We start from the raw sequence: 20,634 nt of genomic DNA, 5'->3' as shown, positions 1-20,634 counted from the left end.
AGAAATTGTGAAATTGCTTCAAATCGTGATAATATTGCTACAAGACACGATCTATGACTATTGAATCAGGAAAAAAAATACTTCCTATTTTATAAACAGACAATTCCGCCCGAACTGTTAGTATAAAGATATTCGATAAGGAGCTTGGCTAGCCGATGATATTATTAGTTTGTGTAGGTCAATTATAAGTTTCCGTTTCTATGCTGTTCACTACGTATTATATACAGATACGTATAACAATTGAAAGTGACACTAAATACCGTCGTTATTTATCGGACCACTTGACTGGTGATCAGGTGACAGCAGTTTAAATAGCCATGCATGTCTATCATTACATTTCCCTGTCCCTTTAATAAGACGTGTAAAGATGCCGTGTGTGGTCGAGTAGGCAGGCGAGATTATAGGTAGAATACTCGAGTTAACACCTCAATGAAGTACAGAACAGTTTAGATGATGTTGATCGTTTATCACACTATAAACACAATGCAAACACTCACAGATATGATGCGGGTTCTTCTATGGATAATCTAACTAGATTTTTCAGTTAGAATATGAATTGTAACAATATCCTATGGAAATTAATATCAAATATTTCTTGAACTTGAATAGGCACGCTTCATCATTTCAATATGACCATACATGTATGATCTACTAGACCCATGAAGAGATAAAAGTGGATAAAATGCCTGCTGGCAGTCAGTAAAATGATGAACGGTGGTAAATGTGCTTTGCGGATTGATATAGTGTTCTGCGGATGACATGTAAAGAGGATGTGTACGACACTAACCATGAGGACTTTACCGAATTCATTGTTTTGTAAAATATCAAATGAATCTATTTCCTACACAAATAATACTAGTGAATAGACATTTGGTAATTGTCGTATTTGTAAGAACAGTGTGCAGCTAGTCTTCATAAGAGCTTCTCACAATATAATAAAGAAACGTTTGTAGACTATAATTATTTTACAGAAATTATGAAATCGCTTCCAATCGTGATAGTATTGCTACAAGACACGATCTATGAATGTTGAATCTTGAATACTTCCTATTCTATAAACAGACATTACGATTTAATGGCGATTTTACATCGCCGCCATATTGGGTCTGGGTTAATTCAGTCCCCCTAAACATGTAACAATTAACATTTGGTTTGGTTTGGTTTGATTAGTTTAACCTCCTATTAACAGCCATTTAAGGTCATTTAAGGACGTGCTATGTTTGTTGGTGGAGGAAAGCCGGAGTACCAGGAGAAAAACCACCGACCAGAGGTCAGTACCAGGCAACTGCCCCACATGGGATTCGAACTCGCGACCCAGAGGTGGGGGGCATGTGGCGATATGTCGGTACATCTTAACCATTCGGCCACCGGGGCCCCTGCGCAAGATCATGTTGCATGTTTACTTCCTGTTTAAGGTTTTTCGTTTAGTTTTGGTAAACTGAAAAAAAAAAACATTTATTTTTGGAAAGGTACTGAAAAACAAAGGTTTGCTTTGAAAAGTTGACAGCATGTTTTTATTTGACATTTGTAAATATTGCAAACTGACACATATCTAGATTTAAATGTTCAGCTAAATAAATTAATTGAATATTAACTGAATATAGCATGATTAAAATCTATTATAGAGTACACTGCGCAATATCATGTGCCATGTTTACTTCCGATTCAACCATGGGGTAAGGACAAGGTTTTTTCGTTTATTTTTGGTAAACTGAAAAAAAAATTAGAAATTTACTGAAAAACAAAGGTTTGGTCCCTACTGTCACCGTGATATAACAATAAAATGAATATCAAATTTATCATCTACATGTATCAGCGATAGAACTATTGGGTGTGCAAGATCATGTGCCGGTATTGTATATATATTCCATAATGCAATGTTTTAATTCATAATTTAATTACCACTTGTCCTTAGTGAATCATGGTATACCCCATAAAACCTGTCCGGATGTCCGATTCCGTTATAATCACACACACTATTGCTTCTTTAAGGTTCATAGTCACATTATGTCTGTCCAATTAAAGTGACCAGGATATATTGATAAAAAGTTGACATTATTTTAACTACTCTTCACTAATCAACATTAAAATGTTGAAAGCAAATAAACGACGACATCTTACTCAACATCAAGTATGAATTACAACTTTTTAGTTGAATTAAGTAATTATAGAAATGAAGGACTGTACATCCCTCTATTGTAACGATATCAACATGCACTGCGTAATATTTGTTTAAACAAGTAAAGCCGTAAATTATTATCTGGATAGGTTTTATATCGTGGCGTTATTATGGGGGGAACATTAGAAAGAATAAATGACGAATTCGAAATGTTACCGATCATATTTAAAAAAAAAAACTTTTTGGCTCGGCTGTTTGATTAAACGCTTAAATATTGAAACCTGTGTATATTGCGTAGTTAGTATCGCTGTATAGATGGTATAATACAGGATTTAATTATCAAACAATATTTCTTTATTGCGTATATAAATGCATGTATTTTATTTTGAGTAAAATTTAGATTTGTGTATTGTACAGAAAAAAAGTCTGTATCGCATATGCATATACAAATATACATGGATATAATTCATGTAAATGTAAAGATAACAAATCACTCTTGTAATCAAATGATTACAAAAATTACTTTCCTTCTACTTGACAAATGTATATATGTATACAGTATTAGCATCAAATACCTCAACAATCTGCTAGTGTCATGTGTTTTATATACACACAGGAGTTGATTTTATTGCTGCTAAACAGCCATCGCTCTTCCACAATTAGTTACGCATGACTCCGGTAGGGAACCATATCAGACCCTGAATGAAATTCATAAATTATTTAAGGACAATTAGTAATAATATGGGTAGAAACCTCGTGACATTGGAACGCTTTGAAGAGAGTCTTTAATTTGTGATGACCCGAATATGATTATACGGACCTACAGATATCACTGATTTAGATTTACACAAAACACAGTGTTTACAGAGCTTTAAACAGCCACTGATTATAAACATTATACCGTAAATAAAAATACAAAATGATCTATGTGGCTGGTCCCATAAGCATTTTGTTGAGCCCCAGTAAAATGCACACATCCGCGTGTCTGATGTAGACACAATAGTTCACCTTATCTTACCTGTAACACTGACTGACTACTTGGTGACAAAGGTTATCTGTCGTTTTATATTTCATTTCATGGTTATATCTTGCACCTTCTCAATTAAAGGGGCGGACTGGTATAGTTATTAACAATCGACGCCATTTGATCTAGCCTGCCTAATCTATCGCACACGACATATTTTGTTTTCAGATTATAGCTATATCACACACGTCTTATAAAAGGGGCAGAGAAATGTAATGATAGCTGCCCGTAGGCATTTAAACTGCTTCAGCGAATAGCGATGGTATCATAGTGTCACTTTCAACTGTTAAACACATCTATGTATAATTTTTAAAGTTACGTTTGTGTTCAACTATGTAGCTTTACGACCATGTATATATTGATAACTATATACTGATTACTTTTAAAACTTCCCAATAAGTTATCATACCAGGGTTTATACTGCATATAGTTCAAATCAGACTCCATTTTGTATAACATTTACAGCTGACACATGTATTGTCTCAGAAAGGCATCCAAACGGAAGGTTCTTTTTGGCCTACACTTACTGATAATATCATTGGCTAGCCAAGCTCCTTATTAACTGTCTATCTACCAACAGTAAAGGGAGACTAAAGGTCAAACGAGGTCAGTTTAGATTACCTGTGTGTGATGAAGAGTTGTCAGCCAATCAGTTAATTGATATTGGCGGTATAATATTTACAGCTAACATACATAGTGAGGAGCATCAAACATGAGCTTCTAATTGACCTACATGAACTGATAATATCATTGACTAGCCAAGCTCCTTATCAAACATAGGTCTACGAACTGTAAGGGTAGACTAAAGGTCAAATGGGGTCAGTTTAGACCCCATTTGTGGGATAAGGAGTTCTCAGCCAATCAGTTAATTTAGATTGGTATGATGCGTTGTCTAAACAGAGAGACGATTGTAGTAAAACACATTTTTGGTGTTGTTTTTTTTTGTCTACACACTAATTATATATCTAAAATTACTTAAGCGTACTCCGGTGACACGTTTTGTCTTCAATGTTACCCCTAGAGCATCGAGGACCAGTACAAGTTTAATTGTCATATTTATTTATTTTCAAAATATGTCAGGGTACATCCAGATAGAGATCGCAGTAGATAACGTTATATCAATGACGTCATATTCATCGATATTATATGCATGGACCAATGCACAATGTTTTTCATAAAGCATGTCTCGAATTAATGCTTAATGCAACCCAAATCAAGAAAGAACGTTATCTGGAAGCTTGTCAATAATTTGCCGTAACATATCCTTTAATATGTGGGTATTTATTGTAAATTTTTCAATCTGTATCAACCGCATTATTTGTTTATGAGTTTGTCGGCGGACAGCAACTTGTTCACGTACATATACAATAGATTTATAACTAGATACTTGGTTCATGCTGCCTTAACAAACTCCCTCTAACATGGGCAACGTACCAATGGCTACAGGTGTACAGTGACGTTACCTTGTACAGCTACTGTTTAAGAACGTTGTATTATGATATAAGGAAAAACATATAAGGAGGGAATGAGTAAATATTAAAAATGATCATACCAATGATACGAGTATTAAGATACAGCTTTCTATAAATTATCAGTGAGTTTGTTAGTGTAAATATGTTGTCCATTGATTGATGTATATTATGAGTATACATAACTACTTGTATTAACTTAATTAACTCCAACATACATCTTTCATATATGTTGTATTGTATTTGTATGTACAAAACTTTTGAAAATGAATAAAAAATAAATAAATAAAAGATACAGGTTTCCTGTTAATCCTGATTTCCAGATACATGTACAGTAGAAGATGGCGAATGCATCATCATACTGTAGTTTTCATATTTCTCAATGTCCTATAAACAACATGTATAGCTTATATTACTGTCTAAGTAAAAGCACCGCCATTACGTGTAACATAATTACATCATTGTATTTGAAGCTCCGACGTTGTTTAAAATGTTTCATTTCTCACCAAGACTACCGGCGGAGTGGCAAACCCGTCAATCTATCATTCGCTGTGTTTGACGAAAATGTTTTACCAACAAAATCGGCATCTTAGAAACGCTTAATCTATCAACGTTATAATGCTTGTCGCATTCAGACGCTTAAATGACTTCGACGCTTTGATTCTCCCGATCTATTTATAAACAGATAGGTCAATCAACTTTTTTCAATCAACTTTACCAGTCGATCATTGTTTTAAAGGGGGTCACGTGGGGTACCGACGTCCAATGAGATTGGCGGAAAAACCAAGAAAAATAACAATACACTTTGTTTTATATTTTTTTTTATTCATACTGAGATATATTTTTTCTCGAAGCCTTTTCAAGGCATTACTAAGGCATACACACTTACCTATCTAGAATACGAATGATGTATTGGTATTTCATGTAAAACAATTATATCAAAACCTATGATATATATGAAACTTGATTTTGATTCTATTTTGTTTCATAAATCGTTAAAGTATATGATTTATTGAAAGCAAAAGCATTATTAGAGATTAAAAAATATTTAGAAGTAGTGGAGAACGGCACTAAAGATAATATGATGGCTTGGATTTCTTGTAGACTGGGCGACGTTTTTGTTTCTAGATACTGGTAAGCTCAACCTCTGTTGATTATACATGTAATATGATGATATCAGTAACCTCCTGTCAACAATATCAAGTCCAATAATATACAAAAATGTACTGAAGATTTATCTCTAACTCTAAAATATTATTATAAAGATATCATGAAATATTTGTGATTAAATTATTAGTTGAGGGGGATTTTAAACGGTAGCGTTTTGTACACAGCTTTGAATAAAGTGATAACACGCTGATCATATATATAAAGTGAAAACGGATGGATAAAATGCATTTCGGGTGGATAATACGCTTGGCAGTCGTCAGTAAAAGTATGTGCTGTGTATAGTGTTATCAAACTTGGTATACCGTTTTAGACAAGCCACGTTTTGACCTATCTATATCAAAGAGAAAGATTGGATTCATAAAGCAAAGGAGTAGGTGCAATAAAGGTCAATTGTGGCCCCAACAGAGATTGCCTTTATTTTGATACTATATATACATCAATATATGGGAATTATAAAATGCACACTTTCAATACATTCTGTTATGTTGTTGCCTAGCAACAGGCCTGGCATCGAGCATACAGTATTGATGCTAAAACAGACACTTGAATTGCTTTTAAAAATTTCTAACGCGTAGATTAAGGTGGAAACTTTAAGAAAGTTAGTACTTTGTGATGTGTATAAGAAATCATCGAAACCATGTCATGTTTCATAACACTTAACCATATTATAGCCCATAGTTACACCATAGCAACCATTTTCTCTCCATAGCAACAACACTCTAGACACTAAAAACACAAAATAATGAGATTTTAAAGATATTTAATCAATCTAATTTTACGTCTGTTCATTCCATTTCTGTATTTCAGCAGGGTAGTCTTCACATTTCTTGAATTTTATATCAAAGTCCCAAAAGGATAGCAACAACGTAATATAATCACAATCTTATGGCACTACTACATATGTACACTACGGTACTACTTTACGATATGTATTACATGTATATTTTCAGTGACGTAGGCCTACCGAAATGTCAGGTCATTGACGGGTTCCCATCTATGATCAAAATACCTCTCGTGAGATATATAGTAGTAAATCTATAGACTATATATATCAAGAAGAGTATACTTGATTCTTCAATTGAACATCACGATCCATGTTGAAACGACCGGGAAGACAATGTATATAGAAAATCAGCGTAAACATCGCCAGTTACGCTGTGTCAAAACACCGAGTACATTATAAAGGCGGGACCGTAATCCGGGCAAAAGAATACGGACACTATTTTTATCGCAACGTTTTCGCTACAGAAAATTGAGAAAGGCGCTTACTGCACGGAGTAATAATTTTATACATCGTCATAAAACTAATCAAAATAATTACTAATATTATTTTTATTCCTTAGTTCATATATGTACACTGAATATGTTTCCGATTTATTTTTTCCGGATAAATAATAGCCGTGCCCGATACCGTTTTATATTATTATTACCGCCGCTGCGATCTCTGGTTCGTTAATTTCATAGAATTTTCTTTTTTTTCGGATTGGCCGCATTTGTGTCCAAATTCGACATTTTGCATAAAGATTTAAATTTTTATGTTGGTTCTGTTGACAAAAAATGGTGTTTGGACAAAGCTGCGGCCAATGTGAAAACTACGCTTTTTCAAGCCATTTTTGCAAGAAAATGTATAAAAAATGCATGAAATGGCCTAAATATATCGTCTTTTAACCTATCTACAAATACTGTAAGTGGAAAATCATCTTTGATTGCGAAAATATCGATACTCAACTCTTTTGGAAAGCTGTGTTTGTGAGATTTGACATTGTTTGAATTTCTATACATTCTGGGGCCATAATTGCCCCTTATTGTACCTACTCCTTTGCGACGATGGGGTCTTGGTTCCAAACGCCTTTTTATGGTGATTTAATTGCTTGACTAAAATTCGGTTGTCTATTTTGATATGGAGGGGTGGGTTGGGGTTGCACGATGATTTACAGTAAAACAATATTGTAACGAATGCTTGACACTATAAAGTATTCCGTTCATTCGACTGTTAAAAAAAATAGTACATCATATGTACCATGGTTTAACCGAGCACTTGATAGAATCATACACAACTGTTTATGATAAAATATTGACACTCTACTTTACACATACTAGATACCTGTTAACTAGGTATGGATTTTAAGTTTATTGTGTTTAATTAAAAGTGTATAATTCAGTACAGAAATCATGAGTAAATATTAATGTTAGGTAATAAAGTAATCCCCAACAGTCAAAAATAAATAAGATATGCCTGTTTGTCAGAACGATTATAATATTTTGGTGCAGTGTAATTGGTCTGAAGTGCATTATACCAATTAGCTTAATTTTCCGATTTATAAAAAAAGTTTTCCGCATTATACAGAATTTAATAACTCAATAACAAATAAGTATGAAGACGGATCATACCACACAATCACACTGGCTGGGATACACAGAGATCCGGATTACGAAACAGTCAACAAATACGTTAAATCATAATCTATTGACTACCGTGAATCGTATGCAAGACTCAACAAAGACTGATTTTGTTGACGTATTTTTAATCAGTAGATTCCTCCGGTAAGAGTAAAAAACGTAGGTTCATGCCAGGTGTCAGGTTCTGTCTGTTAACTCATACCGATGTCAAAGATGAACTAGTAAATCTTGATACTTCTAAAGCTGTTGGTCCAGATTGTTTTATAATATTTTTGTTTTTGAAATCATTTTCAAATTTACAGAAAATATATACAAAGATAAAGAACAGTTTAACATTTTAATTGTAAAAAGTATTTCATTTGTACAAATTTTACATAACGTTCACATTAATACTTTTCCACACCTTCGTGTTCACACACACACCCAAACACACACAAATAACTGACTTCCATTCATGCCAGCAGACGCATACAAAAGTAGCCTTGCATGGGGAGATGAATATGCGCAATTGTTATAATTGACAATACAAGTAAAAATGTTAGTTACATTTATCCCACGACAGGTACTCACTTGCATCTAATACGTAATCACTAAGTCTTATACTCTGACTCATCTGAATAAAATGACAACATCATCATGAGACATAATATGACACGCTGTGTTACTGCTTTGCATGTTGATGTGTGGAGGTTGTCAAATGCTTAATTGCTGTATGAGAAAATAGTTATTGAGTACAAACCATTCAGCAAGAAAAACAATTTGAAAATGTATATCCAAATACCGTTTTCAAATGCTACTAAATATGTTTTACATCAGTTAGATAAGCCATTTAATGAGATAAATTATTTTCTAAAGTATTTTGAACTACGAATTTTACTAATCTTTGTGGCATAAAAAACATATTTTTTATCCTCAGTGCCGTTTGTGTTTCTATGCGGTGATAAAAACAGTTCGTTACATAATCTATCGACGATAAACAAGTATTTCAAATTAAATGATAAATGGATATCATTTTCATATAAACCAAAAATAACTACTAAATTATAGCTTATCTACCTATTGTCAATGTCACAATCTAGAACGTCATGTGATCGAATATTTATAAAACGATAAGACAATCATGTGGTTTAATATATCATTTAGCGTTACTACTGTTCGTATTGATGCTCCCATAAAATAATTAAGAAGACGTTTGATGCAGAGAGCTTTTAATATGTAAAGGTAAGACGTGATAACTGAATACATTGTTTTAATTCAGACATGGGAATACACCTTTTATGACCAATATGTATAGTGAAAATAAATAAATAACCTGTATTTAAGTAATTTTAAGATGAGAGTGTTTGGTAAACAGGGGTTAAATGACGATATCACCAACTCGAGAGTATAGTACTCGAATCTGAATGATGCGATAAGAAAAGTAAGTTTACATTATACTACATTCTGTAGCTGTTTTACATTGGTGTCGTTTACAACGTACTAACAAATACGCCCCTTTTCGAAACGTGTAAATATGACGTATATGTGTTCACCATGGAAAAAACTATCAGCTTTTGCTTGTAATATATACATTAATTATAAGTTTAGAACAAAATAGTTTTATTTGAGTGTCGCACTCTGACATGCTACACATTTATGAGGTCCATGAACTGTTTGTTAAGCGACTTTGGGTATCTAACAGACATCATGTTACGTTTGTGTACAGTGATTTCCCGAGTCACTACTTTGTGGTTTCTTCTAAGCTGTATATGTTGATACCAAACGCAAGTGACTTCGTATGCCGTCTGGGACAAGCCATATTCTGATGAGTATAAGGATAAATCGGATACCGACACAAATACGCGGCGACGGTGTTTTCGTTCCCAACGACTTTTATGGTGATATAATTACATTCTAAGTGTTTCGTCACTATATGAATCAACCAACTGACGAAAACAAACATTTTTCTATGAAAACGCTATGGATACAACGATCCTCGTGCAAAGATAAGCTGGTTTCAAACATGCCAGTTTCATATCAATAAAAAATAATCCTCCACAAAATCTAAAGGTATCATATTTTATATGTAGTTGTTTTATGATATATAATTAACTAAGGTTTACTTTAATTAGTCAATAAAATGTTATTTTATCTATATTTCTTATTTGTCGTTTGTCTTTTGCAAAAATGGCCGACCGGAAGGCAGAATCTTGAAAACGCGACGTTGTGAAACGATTTTATCATCCAGCTCTTCCATTAATCTCGTTTCTCGTCGTTTATGGGTGTCATAATTTTAAATATATTAAAATGACCTTTCAATATTTTTTTTCATAAATTCTAATATAAATATATGGATTGCATGTATTTTTCTAATTTTCATAGCGCCTATGAATAGCAGAAGCTATCTACATTTACCGTAAAGCGCGTTCGCGCTCCTCGGAAGATATCCAGATAGCTTCTGCTATTCATAGGCGATATGAAAATTAAAAAAAAAAAACCAATCAATCCCTATATAATTTCGCGACTAAAGCTCAATTGACTATTTTGAGCGAATGTTCGATATTTTCGCCAAAATTAATGATTTTAAATATAAATGTCAGGTAAATGTATGTGTTTCATAGGTAATTGACACTCCATAAATATTGACACCAAACGGAAGTGACTTGTACATCTTAAGAAAGGAAAAATAGGTTACTGAACAGACGTATTAACGCGGCTATGGTGTTCTCGTTTCCCATCGACTTTTCTGGTGATTTAAATTCTCAACTAAAACTCAACAGGCTATTTTCTAACGATTGTTTCATTTTTCGAGGTGATTTTTGTTTCATGTAAAACCCGCGAAAGGTTGGGTTGCAAAATCTGCCCACGAACCGATTTTTTTTCAAATTTTGCAGTGTTAAAGGTCTAGGTATATTACTACTTTTTATATGTTTTTTTTATTTATTTTGTATGTTTTATAAAGGCATAAAGGGCCTGAAATGATATTTTCTAAAATTACTTCAGGTACGTGGCAAGGGGACCCCTTGTGTCCCTCTTTTGAACATATTTTTTTTATTTCTAATTTTTTTTTGTTGATAAGAGATACTTCATTCTTTATTTAATATCAATTTTAAGGACATCTACGACTTATTTTTACGACAAATTGATTTTGAAGCAAAAAAAACTCAAGTTTTTGTCAGGATAAAAATTGAGGATATTGGGTTTGCTCGAAATATTTGTCATGCTATCGATTTTGTCCACACTTTTAAACCATTTTAATAACCTGGTATAGGTATAATCTTATAACAGATACTTTTTCAAAAAAATTGAAATCCGTTAAAATAGCATTTCATAGGCTGAAATGTAGCGAGGGGAATTTAAAAAAAAAAATCAATATTTGCCCTAGTTGACCAAAAAAAACAACAGTTAGTGATATTTTTTTTTTTTAGCTAACATATGTAGTCTAAAGTTATTGCATTTTTATTCATGCGTTTTCCCTAACAGTACAAAACGCCTAACAATAAGAAATGCTTTTGGATGAAACAAATAGTTTCTTTTTTCATGTCAGAAACCTATTCATTATTGGAAAGAAGTATATTTTCGTCAGCAACTTAAACTCAAAAGGTACAAAGTAAGATTACCAATCTCACTTATGTAGATAAAACTATTTTAAATTGAATTAAAAATGATCAAAGAGGGAAAAATGGTTACATTTGATTTTGAAATAAAATATGTATAATCAAAAAATAATACCAGCAGCACAAAGGATACAGTTTTAATTTTGACCAATCAGATGGCTTTTATTTCGAAACAATGGCAACAAGATTTTTAAAACTGACTATCTCATTCGGCATACCCCATAACCTATATGTACCAATTTTCTGACAATATATAAATTTCAACAAATCGGAGACCTCTATTTAGTTTCCATGACAACCAATCTTTTTGAAAGTGATACCACGTTATTCAGCATACCTCGTAACCTCTATAGACCAATTTTCACTTAATTCTGAGATCATTTAAACATCAGCCAATCAGAAGCCTCCGTTTTGTTACCATGGCAACCAATATTTCAAAAGGTGTTACTATAACACTCGAGCGATGGTCCCAAACCACGGATGACCATATTTGTAAAAGTATTTAAATGAGTATTTGAGAGACTGTATCTCATTGGTGGACCAATAAAAAAACTACAGTACCGCTTCCGGTTTTGAATAACATCGATCGCCGCCATATTGCCTACGCTTCGTAGTATGCCTAGACTGAGGATAACATCAGAACGTCTTACGTAATGCCAGTAGCCATGCCTGTATCAACAGCTAGCCAAACGTTAAGTCGCTGAACAGAAGGTAAGCAAATGATACAGCATTTCGAAATTCCTGCGATGTACTGTACAGTTAAGGGACAAGTACAGTAACTAGGCCTACTCTCCTCAAAACTATTGTTTTCCTCACAAAAATATAGGCCTACTGGACGAAAAATTACCTATAAAAGATGTTGAATATCAATGTTTAATGACACTGCTACATACCAAGTAGGTCTTATGTCTATGTAAGCCCTAAAGCTGACAATGCAAGTTAAAAAGTATGCATTTGAAGCTAAAAAAATATATAAGGTTAGGTCTACTGTAGGACTAATGAAATTTTTTTTCTTTCGAAAATTGTTTCTGAGACCACAGGAACTTGACGTTCTGTCTATAATATAATATGAATTTAAGGCAAAGCCTCAGAAGAGCGCAGCTACATGTAAAAGATTATAACATCATAACTTTATATTGTCTATATTTTTTCTACGAGATTAACAATAAAATATTTCACTGACATTGACATACTATCGATAGTTAGAGAGAATTCAAAATAATCCAAATGGAATAGTTCAATATACTTCAATCTTGTTTCTATCAGATGCAAATGCTATCAAAAATATGCGCGAATCTGTGCTGTCATCTTTGGCGTCAGGTTTTGTGACGTCACTGCTGACGGTTCCGTGCGCTTTAGAACATACACAGTATATATTGGACCAGTACATTTATTGCGTTGTTCTTGTATATGTGTAAATTAAAACTACGTACAGTAATTTTAAAACGTATACTGATAACACATTTCGTCTAGTAAAGAAATTTCAAATCTCGTCGTGCTGATAACGAGAATTAAAACATGGCTGCCTACATGGAGGCACGAGACTTTTCCTGCGGGACACAATTTCAAAGTCCAAGGGGTACTGGAATGTATTGGAATCTTTATGCTCACACACGTATTATGGTTAGTAGAGCTTCGCTCTAAGGCCAAGCAGAGAGCTGCGCTCTTATCTACTTAGTCTAGTATAAATATATATATAAAAAAAATACCCCTATAGTTAAAAAAACATATAGGGGTATTTTTTTATATATTTATACTAAATATTATTGACAGAATATCAAGCTCCTGTGATGAGATATACCTCAGTTATGTCAGTGTCGTATCCAAGGAAGTGTCAGCCATTTTTCTTTCTGCTCTGCTTAAATTAGTTACCTTCACTGGCCAACCCCCTATTTTAAGTAGCGAACTTCGTAATCTCCCCGCTGAAATGACGTTAGCATGCGTACACGATATTGTGTTTTGACGTCATTCCATTACCAATAGAAACAATAGTCCTGCACAAACATTAACGGGTATCCGTGGTATGTGAATAAGTGCCATTATGTCCAATACAAGCTAATATAAATTTTCAATATACATTTAGGTTTTATGCGCACATGTCACTCGTTCTGGACAGGTAGTCACGTGCACATGGCCAGTTGAGTGCATCGAGTATGATGATGTACATGGCAATATGTGGACGGATTATTATTTGGAATTCTATTCAGCTTTAGTTGACGTGTTTTTTAGGTCATCTGACCCGAAAGGTCAGGATGACCTATAGTCGTCATGTTTCGTCCGTCGTCGTCTGCCGTGCGCCATCCGCCGTTCGTTAACTTTTCACATTTTGAACTCAAGTTCTACCAGTGTGATTTGGCTGAAACTTGCCTGAAATGATCCTGACATGGTCCCGACAAAGTGTTCTTATTTTTCGGGTCGATCCGAAATCCAAGATGGCCGCCACAGCCGCCATCTTGAAAACACATTTTGAACTTCTTCTCAAGTTCTACTGGTGCGATTTGGCTGAAACTTGCATGAAATGATCCTGACAAGGTCCGGACAAAGTGTTGTTACATCTCTGGTTGATCCCAAATCGAAGATGGCTACCATGACACTATATCTAATTAATTTCCTATATGATTATTGCCAAGGTAGTCAGATGACCGTTAAGGCCCTTGGGCCTCTTGTTTGTTAAAACAATTAAGCCCCATACAGCATTACAGGTAACGACTTTGTTTACATATTAGTAGGTGATGCACAGTGGACAAACGCTAGGAGTAAATGTACATGTGTAGACTGAGCGCAGGTGTGTCAATTAATTTCACACGCTTTATATAGGGGTCGGTAAGCGTGTCTGAATGTAAAACAAAAATGGCTGTCCTTGACAGGGGAATGTCTCATAACGATTCTTGAAATACAAGTACATGTATACTTTATTTTTAATCATTTGAATATTTTTTACCTTGCATTGTCAGCTTTAATAACGTAACTTATAGTGGCGTTCCGATTAGTCGAGTTCGTCGAGTATCGTTGGTTCGAGGTGTTTGATCAATTAATCGAGTAAGCAATCTGTAATCGAGTTTCATCAGAATTTTAGGACACCATGATAAAACAAAGTATAAAGTGAAGAAAATCAAGCGACATAAAAAAATGACAGCACCGAGAGGCCTCGCAATCGTAAGCCTTTGAAGGATTTTTTTATATGAAATTTGTTTATACATCAAGGAATAAAGTAATCGATTTTAATCGATCATTGATTGGTTAAATAAAACTGATGATCGACCATGAAATTTCAACCTATTCCCAACATTACCAGGATTTTACAATAAATTTAATATCTGCCTCTGCCAGGGATCGAACTCGGGACCTCAGCTCTGGATTACCAGTCTGACGCTCAACCGATTGAGCTAAAGAGAAGTTCTCTCTAGCCGAGCGCTAGTATTGACCAGGGTTACATACTCCCCCTCCAGGTATCAACTCGTCCTCGAGTTTCCAGGGGTCACAACGATTCCTTTGCAGGTATTGTGAAGTATCATTCCCGAGTCCCTACGTGGGAGCCAATGTAACAGGGTGCAGGATTTATAATAAATCTAATACCTGCCTCTGCCAGGGTTTGAACTCAGAACCTCATGATTACTAGTCTGACGCTCAACCGATTGAGCTAAAGAGAAGTTCTCTCTAGCCGAGCGCTAGTATTGACCAGGGTTACATACTCCCCCTCCAGGTATCAACTCGTCCTCGAGTTTCTAGGGGTCACAACGATTCCTTCGCAGGTATTGTGAAGTATCATTCCCGAGTCCCTACATGGGAGCCAATGTAACAGGGTGCAGGATTTACAATAAATTTAATACCTGCCTATGCCAGGGTTCGAACTCAGAACCTCATGATTACTAGTCTGACACTCAACCGATGGAGCTAAAGAAAAGTTCTCTCTAGCCAAGCAATATATTGCTGCTGGTATTGACCAGGGTTACACTAATTTATACTAGACTAATTAAGTAGATTTATATATTATAGACCAATTTCCTGTGGTCTCAGAAAAAAATAGGTATAACACCATGTTTATGTAGACACTATAAGTCTAGAACCAGGGGTATGTACACATTACAAGTCTAACACCAGGATATATAGACACTATAACTTTTTAAGTGTTGTGATGTCATTGTAGGTAGGGCTGAACTTCCCAAATATTGGATTTCCAATGATCATTCACTGACTGTTGGTTTTTAATAATTGAGGAACTGGATTTCTCTCATGAACATTTTCGTTCATATTAATATTATTATATACAGATACACTTGTACAATTGTCTTGTAAATAAGTATATAGAATCATAAAGAATTATGAATTGCATTTATATATATGTTTAGAGATCTTAGGAACATATTGTTCGTATGCTTGCAATTTGTTGTCCATTAGATATGTGTATATTAATTAGCAATAGGGTTGTCATTGATATTTTTTTTTATTTATTGTCAATATTGATTCCATTAGTTTAGTATTGAAACAAATTTAAAAAGATCTATATTTTTTTGGAATCCATCTCAGAAACACATGTACATATTGTATAACTATTGCCTAAAATTATATATAAGTACCGGTATTGTCAACATCTGACTCATGGACACAATCATGTATGCCTTCACTAGTACTGTCAGGTCATTGATGTCATTCAACTCGATCAACATGTATTATAGAGGCAGGGAATATAACTGGATACACTGGTTGCATACATAAGATAATGTCAGGATCAATGCCTTCGGGTAAAACGAGGATTCACAGTCAGATCATTTTACATATTCTATATAAGTATTATTGGTTTCAATGTGTTAAAACATTAATAGATTTGATTGAGTGCAAAATGTCTGCTTGTTTTTAAATTATTAATAAGTTATTCATTTTAAATTGACATCAAAGTAACAGTCAAACCAAAGCAAAACTGATATCAGATATTAATTTTTTTAGAGAAATTAATATTTAATAAATCTGTCATTAATACTTAAATCGACTTAGCCTCCTTATAATGCATATTTTTTTATTGTAGATGTCACCACAGCATAGACCCTATTTTGTGACTTCTTGGCAGAGCACAATCTTCCCTACAATGCATATGTTGCTGATCATTTCACAAAGATCTACAAGAAAATGTTTCCCGATATCAAGCTTAAGATTTCCTGTAAGTTTGCCTGTAGTCAAACAAAGACCACCATGCTAGTGAAGAAAGCCCTGGCCCCAACGTTAGAGCAGGAAGTAGTTCAGCACCTGAGATCTAGCAGTAATGGTTCATTTCTTAAACAGCAGGACTGTCTCACGGTCCCTGGCCATGCCTATTTGTAACGTCAGCAATTCTCAGAACGTCTGCAAATATACCTTCAACAAATGTTCTTGTAAGGATATCTTTCATAAGGTATTAAGTTCTAAAATAAATGAAGTAAGCTATAGCCTGTATGTAAAAAACCCATCTTGTTGGAATTTGAATGTAAAAAGAAAATTACTGTAATTACCTGCATATAACCCGCGCCGGGGTATAGCCCAGGGGAAGCAAAATCAAGCATTCTCTATGATTTTGAAAAATAAATTACAGATAACCCACACAGTCAGATTGCCTTCGGGTTATACTTTGATGTAATCCTTGAAAATACAGTTGATTTTTGACAGGACATATGTAGTATATGATATACTAATAATGGTTCATGAGTCTATATATATACACATATATATATGCTTTATAGTCATTTCATTTCGAAAGGGCTATAGGTTTATTCAAAGATATGTAAAGCTATCAATAACATATTTTTTTCTTTGGAAATAGGTTTTAAATGCAAGGAAAAATAGCTCATACAAAAATATTTTAGAATAGTGAGAGGGTTACCTGAACTATTTCCAACATACATGTATAGCCCGCATATTTTTAGCCCACCATCAGCAGATGGTGGGCTATTCAAAAACGCTTTTCGTCTGTAGTCCGTCCGTTAATAATTCTTGTTATCGCTATTTCTCAGAAAGTGATGAAGGGATCTTTCTCAAATTTCATATGTAGGTTCTCCAAGGGCCCTATAGCTAGTTATGCATTTTGCATTTTGGCATCAATCGGTAAACAAGATGGCCACCAGGCAGCCATCTTGGATTTTGATAGTTAAAGTTTGTTATCACTGTTTCTCATTAAGTACTAAAGGGATCAGGCAGCCATCTTGGATTTTGGTAGTAAAAAATTGTTTCCACTGTTTCTCAGAAAGTACTAAAGGGATAATTCTCAAATAAGACATGAAGGTTCCTCTTGGGCCCTAGTTGTGCATACTGACATTTGTGACCGATCGGTCAACAAAATGGCTGACCATGCCAGTCGCCATCTTGAATTTTGATTGTTGAAGTTTGTTACCACTATTTTTCAGTAAGTACTGCAAGGATCTGTCTCAAATTCCATATGTAGGTTCTCCTCAGGTCCTAGTTGTGCATTTTGGGACCGATCGGTCAACAAGATGGCCGACAGGCCGCCATCTTTGATTTTGATAGTTGAAGTTTGGAAAGTAGAGAAAAGATCCATCTGACAATTGTCAGACATAGATCAATCTTTGGTGGGCACCAAGCTCCCTCTGGGATCTCTTGTTATAATTTGGTAATAGTTTTCACAGATAGCCCGCATCGGCAGATAGCCTGCATTAGGCATCTTCTGATATAAAAAATTGTATAGCCCGCTGGCAATACGCAGAAAACTACCGTAAATGATTAAAAATATGAAATCGATATCCAGATATGTTATTTTTGATTTCAAATAATAAATTTCCTAGATTCAATAAATTTTGCTGTGCTTAACTGGCTAATAGATATTTAGTTAAGACTATTGTAATTTTGATTTGTAACTGATTCTTTTTTTTTTTTCCTTTTATTTTTTTTTTTTTTTTTTTTTTTTTGCAGGAATCATGATAATCCTTTACAGAATGTTATTTCCTTTGTCCCAGACAACTACTCTGTTATGAAAGGTAGACACAACTCTGATGACCTACATCAAAGAGAAAACACCCTTATATTTTTGATATTGGATGTAGCTGCCATCTGAGCAACCTGTGCACTGTGGCAGCTGTCAAGACCCTGCCTATGCCCATCGAGGATCTATTGGTGGACACCTTCTATTAGAGGTACATATAATTTGTATACATTGCTTGAGGTAATTGGTTCCCAAATTCTTTATAAGATTTAAACTTTTAAGACAAAGATCTCATATGATGTAATGTGTGTTAATATCATATAGTCCCACTTGAAAACATGTATTTATAACATTTATCATTCAGTGAAGATATTTCAGTGGGTGTTTGTTGAGATGATAGATTGAAACTGTGGGAATGTTAAAGATGCTCCACCTCTGACAAATGGAATTTTTTTTTACAATAAAAAACATTAGCAGACGAATTAGTATTTTTTCTTCAGTTACAAAAGTTACTTACTGTACACCATTACCACTATTGAAAAGTTTCAGCTTCTAATTTTACTTCAAGATAAAAATATTAAACAATAATTACTTGCGTCCGGAAAAAAATTGATGGCACTATGTCCTATATGGAATGAGGTACTGATTGCGCATGCAACCGAAAGCAAAATTAAATTGTTTTTTTGTGTTAGTCAGACATATATATATACATGATTAAATACCAATCGTTGTTAAAACTGATAAGAATCATTTATGCTCTGTCGGTGGTGGGGCTTAAAATAAAATATTGTTTGTTTCCCCTTTCCGACCTACCCACCAAAACACTCCCTACCCAAAATATTTTATTGGCATTTTCCATACCAAAAATATTTTTTCATTTCTAATTTTTCTTTGTTTTCTCTGTTTTGTTTCTTTTTCTTATAATACATTTTATGCTTTTATAACTTCAGTTTTAGAAAGAAAACTAATAACTTGAGGTATTTGTTGTCTAATCAAAAAAAAAAAAAAAAACTACCTACCTACCCAACACTGGTATGGGTTGTTAAAGGGGAAACAAACAATTCATTAGGGAACATCTTTAATTATTTAACTGAGAAATATGTTAAATTATATATTTTCAGCTCAGGCAGGAAAGAGAAGTACATTGTACATAGAATTTACAAAGTTTTGTGATGTGGAGCCAACCAAGATACTGAAACATTGCTCTACCCATTGGTTGAGCCTTGAGAAGTGTGTAAAGTGAAGTGCCTCCTAGATCACTGGCCAGCCCTCCAGAGCTACTTCAATTCTCGTGATGACGTGGAGAAGCCTGTCCGCATCAAGAGGATTTGCTGGTCAACTATCATCTTCATAGATGAGAATGTACTACTTATTTCTGGCTTTCATTCTAGAGTCATTCAACGAGTTCAACATATCATTTCAGCTATTACTATTTCTTTTGAGGGCATTATTGTTTTATAGTGTTGTCAAGGTATGGCATAGTACCCGAGCCGTTTTTTTCCTGTGTAAATTCCTCAGCATTCAAGTTTTTCAAACCATGACATCATAGTGTTTTGCCAAAACGTCGTCTGCATATAGCTTGTTTGCCAGTGAACAGCGCAAAAAATAGCGACAGTGACGTCATTTTTTTCAATGTCGACGTACATAACAAAAAGCATGCCAAACCCATGCCATAATCCCACGGGAAACCATTGTATCCCACGGGGAAACCATTGTCCCGGGACTATGGCTAAATAGTGCCTGGGACTGAACCAATGAAAACGTGAGAAAAGGTCACGTTATGTACTAAAACTCTAATATGACAAGAAGATATGGCAATTGTTTTGAAAAAAAAATATGACAGAATATTTTTATCTGTATATGATTTATGAGTATGATTAGTAGTTCTTATCAATGTAAAGTCTATATATATTTGTGTATGATTATCACACACCTATGTCTTAAAGGGACAA

At 34.3% G+C, this 20,634-nt stretch overlaps 1 long non-coding RNA gene across 5 annotated transcripts; it reads left to right on the top strand.

The window, feature by feature from the left end:
* The first annotated feature begins 12,239 nt into the window (after positions 1-12,239).
* LOC138313816 (uncharacterized) lies at positions 12,240-19,827 on the top strand. Of its 5 annotated transcripts, none has more exons than XR_011207267.1 (4): positions 12,240-12,489; positions 15,109-15,276; positions 16,802-16,933; positions 18,673-19,149. It is a non-coding gene; the product is annotated as an uncharacterized lncRNA (long non-coding RNA). The 5 variants fall into 5 exon arrangements; XR_011207266.1 differs by lacking the exon at positions 15,109-15,276 and adding an exon at positions 19,804-19,827 and having other exon boundaries at positions 12,241-12,489; positions 18,673-18,893; XR_011207264.1 differs by lacking the exon at positions 15,109-15,276.
* Positions 19,828-20,634: the final 807 nt, after the last annotated feature.

The sequence above is a fragment of the Argopecten irradians genome, unplaced genomic scaffold (assembly GCF_041381155.1).
Source record: "Argopecten irradians isolate NY unplaced genomic scaffold, Ai_NY scaffold_0953, whole genome shotgun sequence".
Lineage (NCBI taxonomy): Eukaryota > Metazoa > Mollusca > Bivalvia > Pectinida > Pectinidae > Argopecten > Argopecten irradians.
Note: the sequence above shows the minus strand (reverse complement) of the source record. Positions and strands in the feature narration are given on the sequence as shown.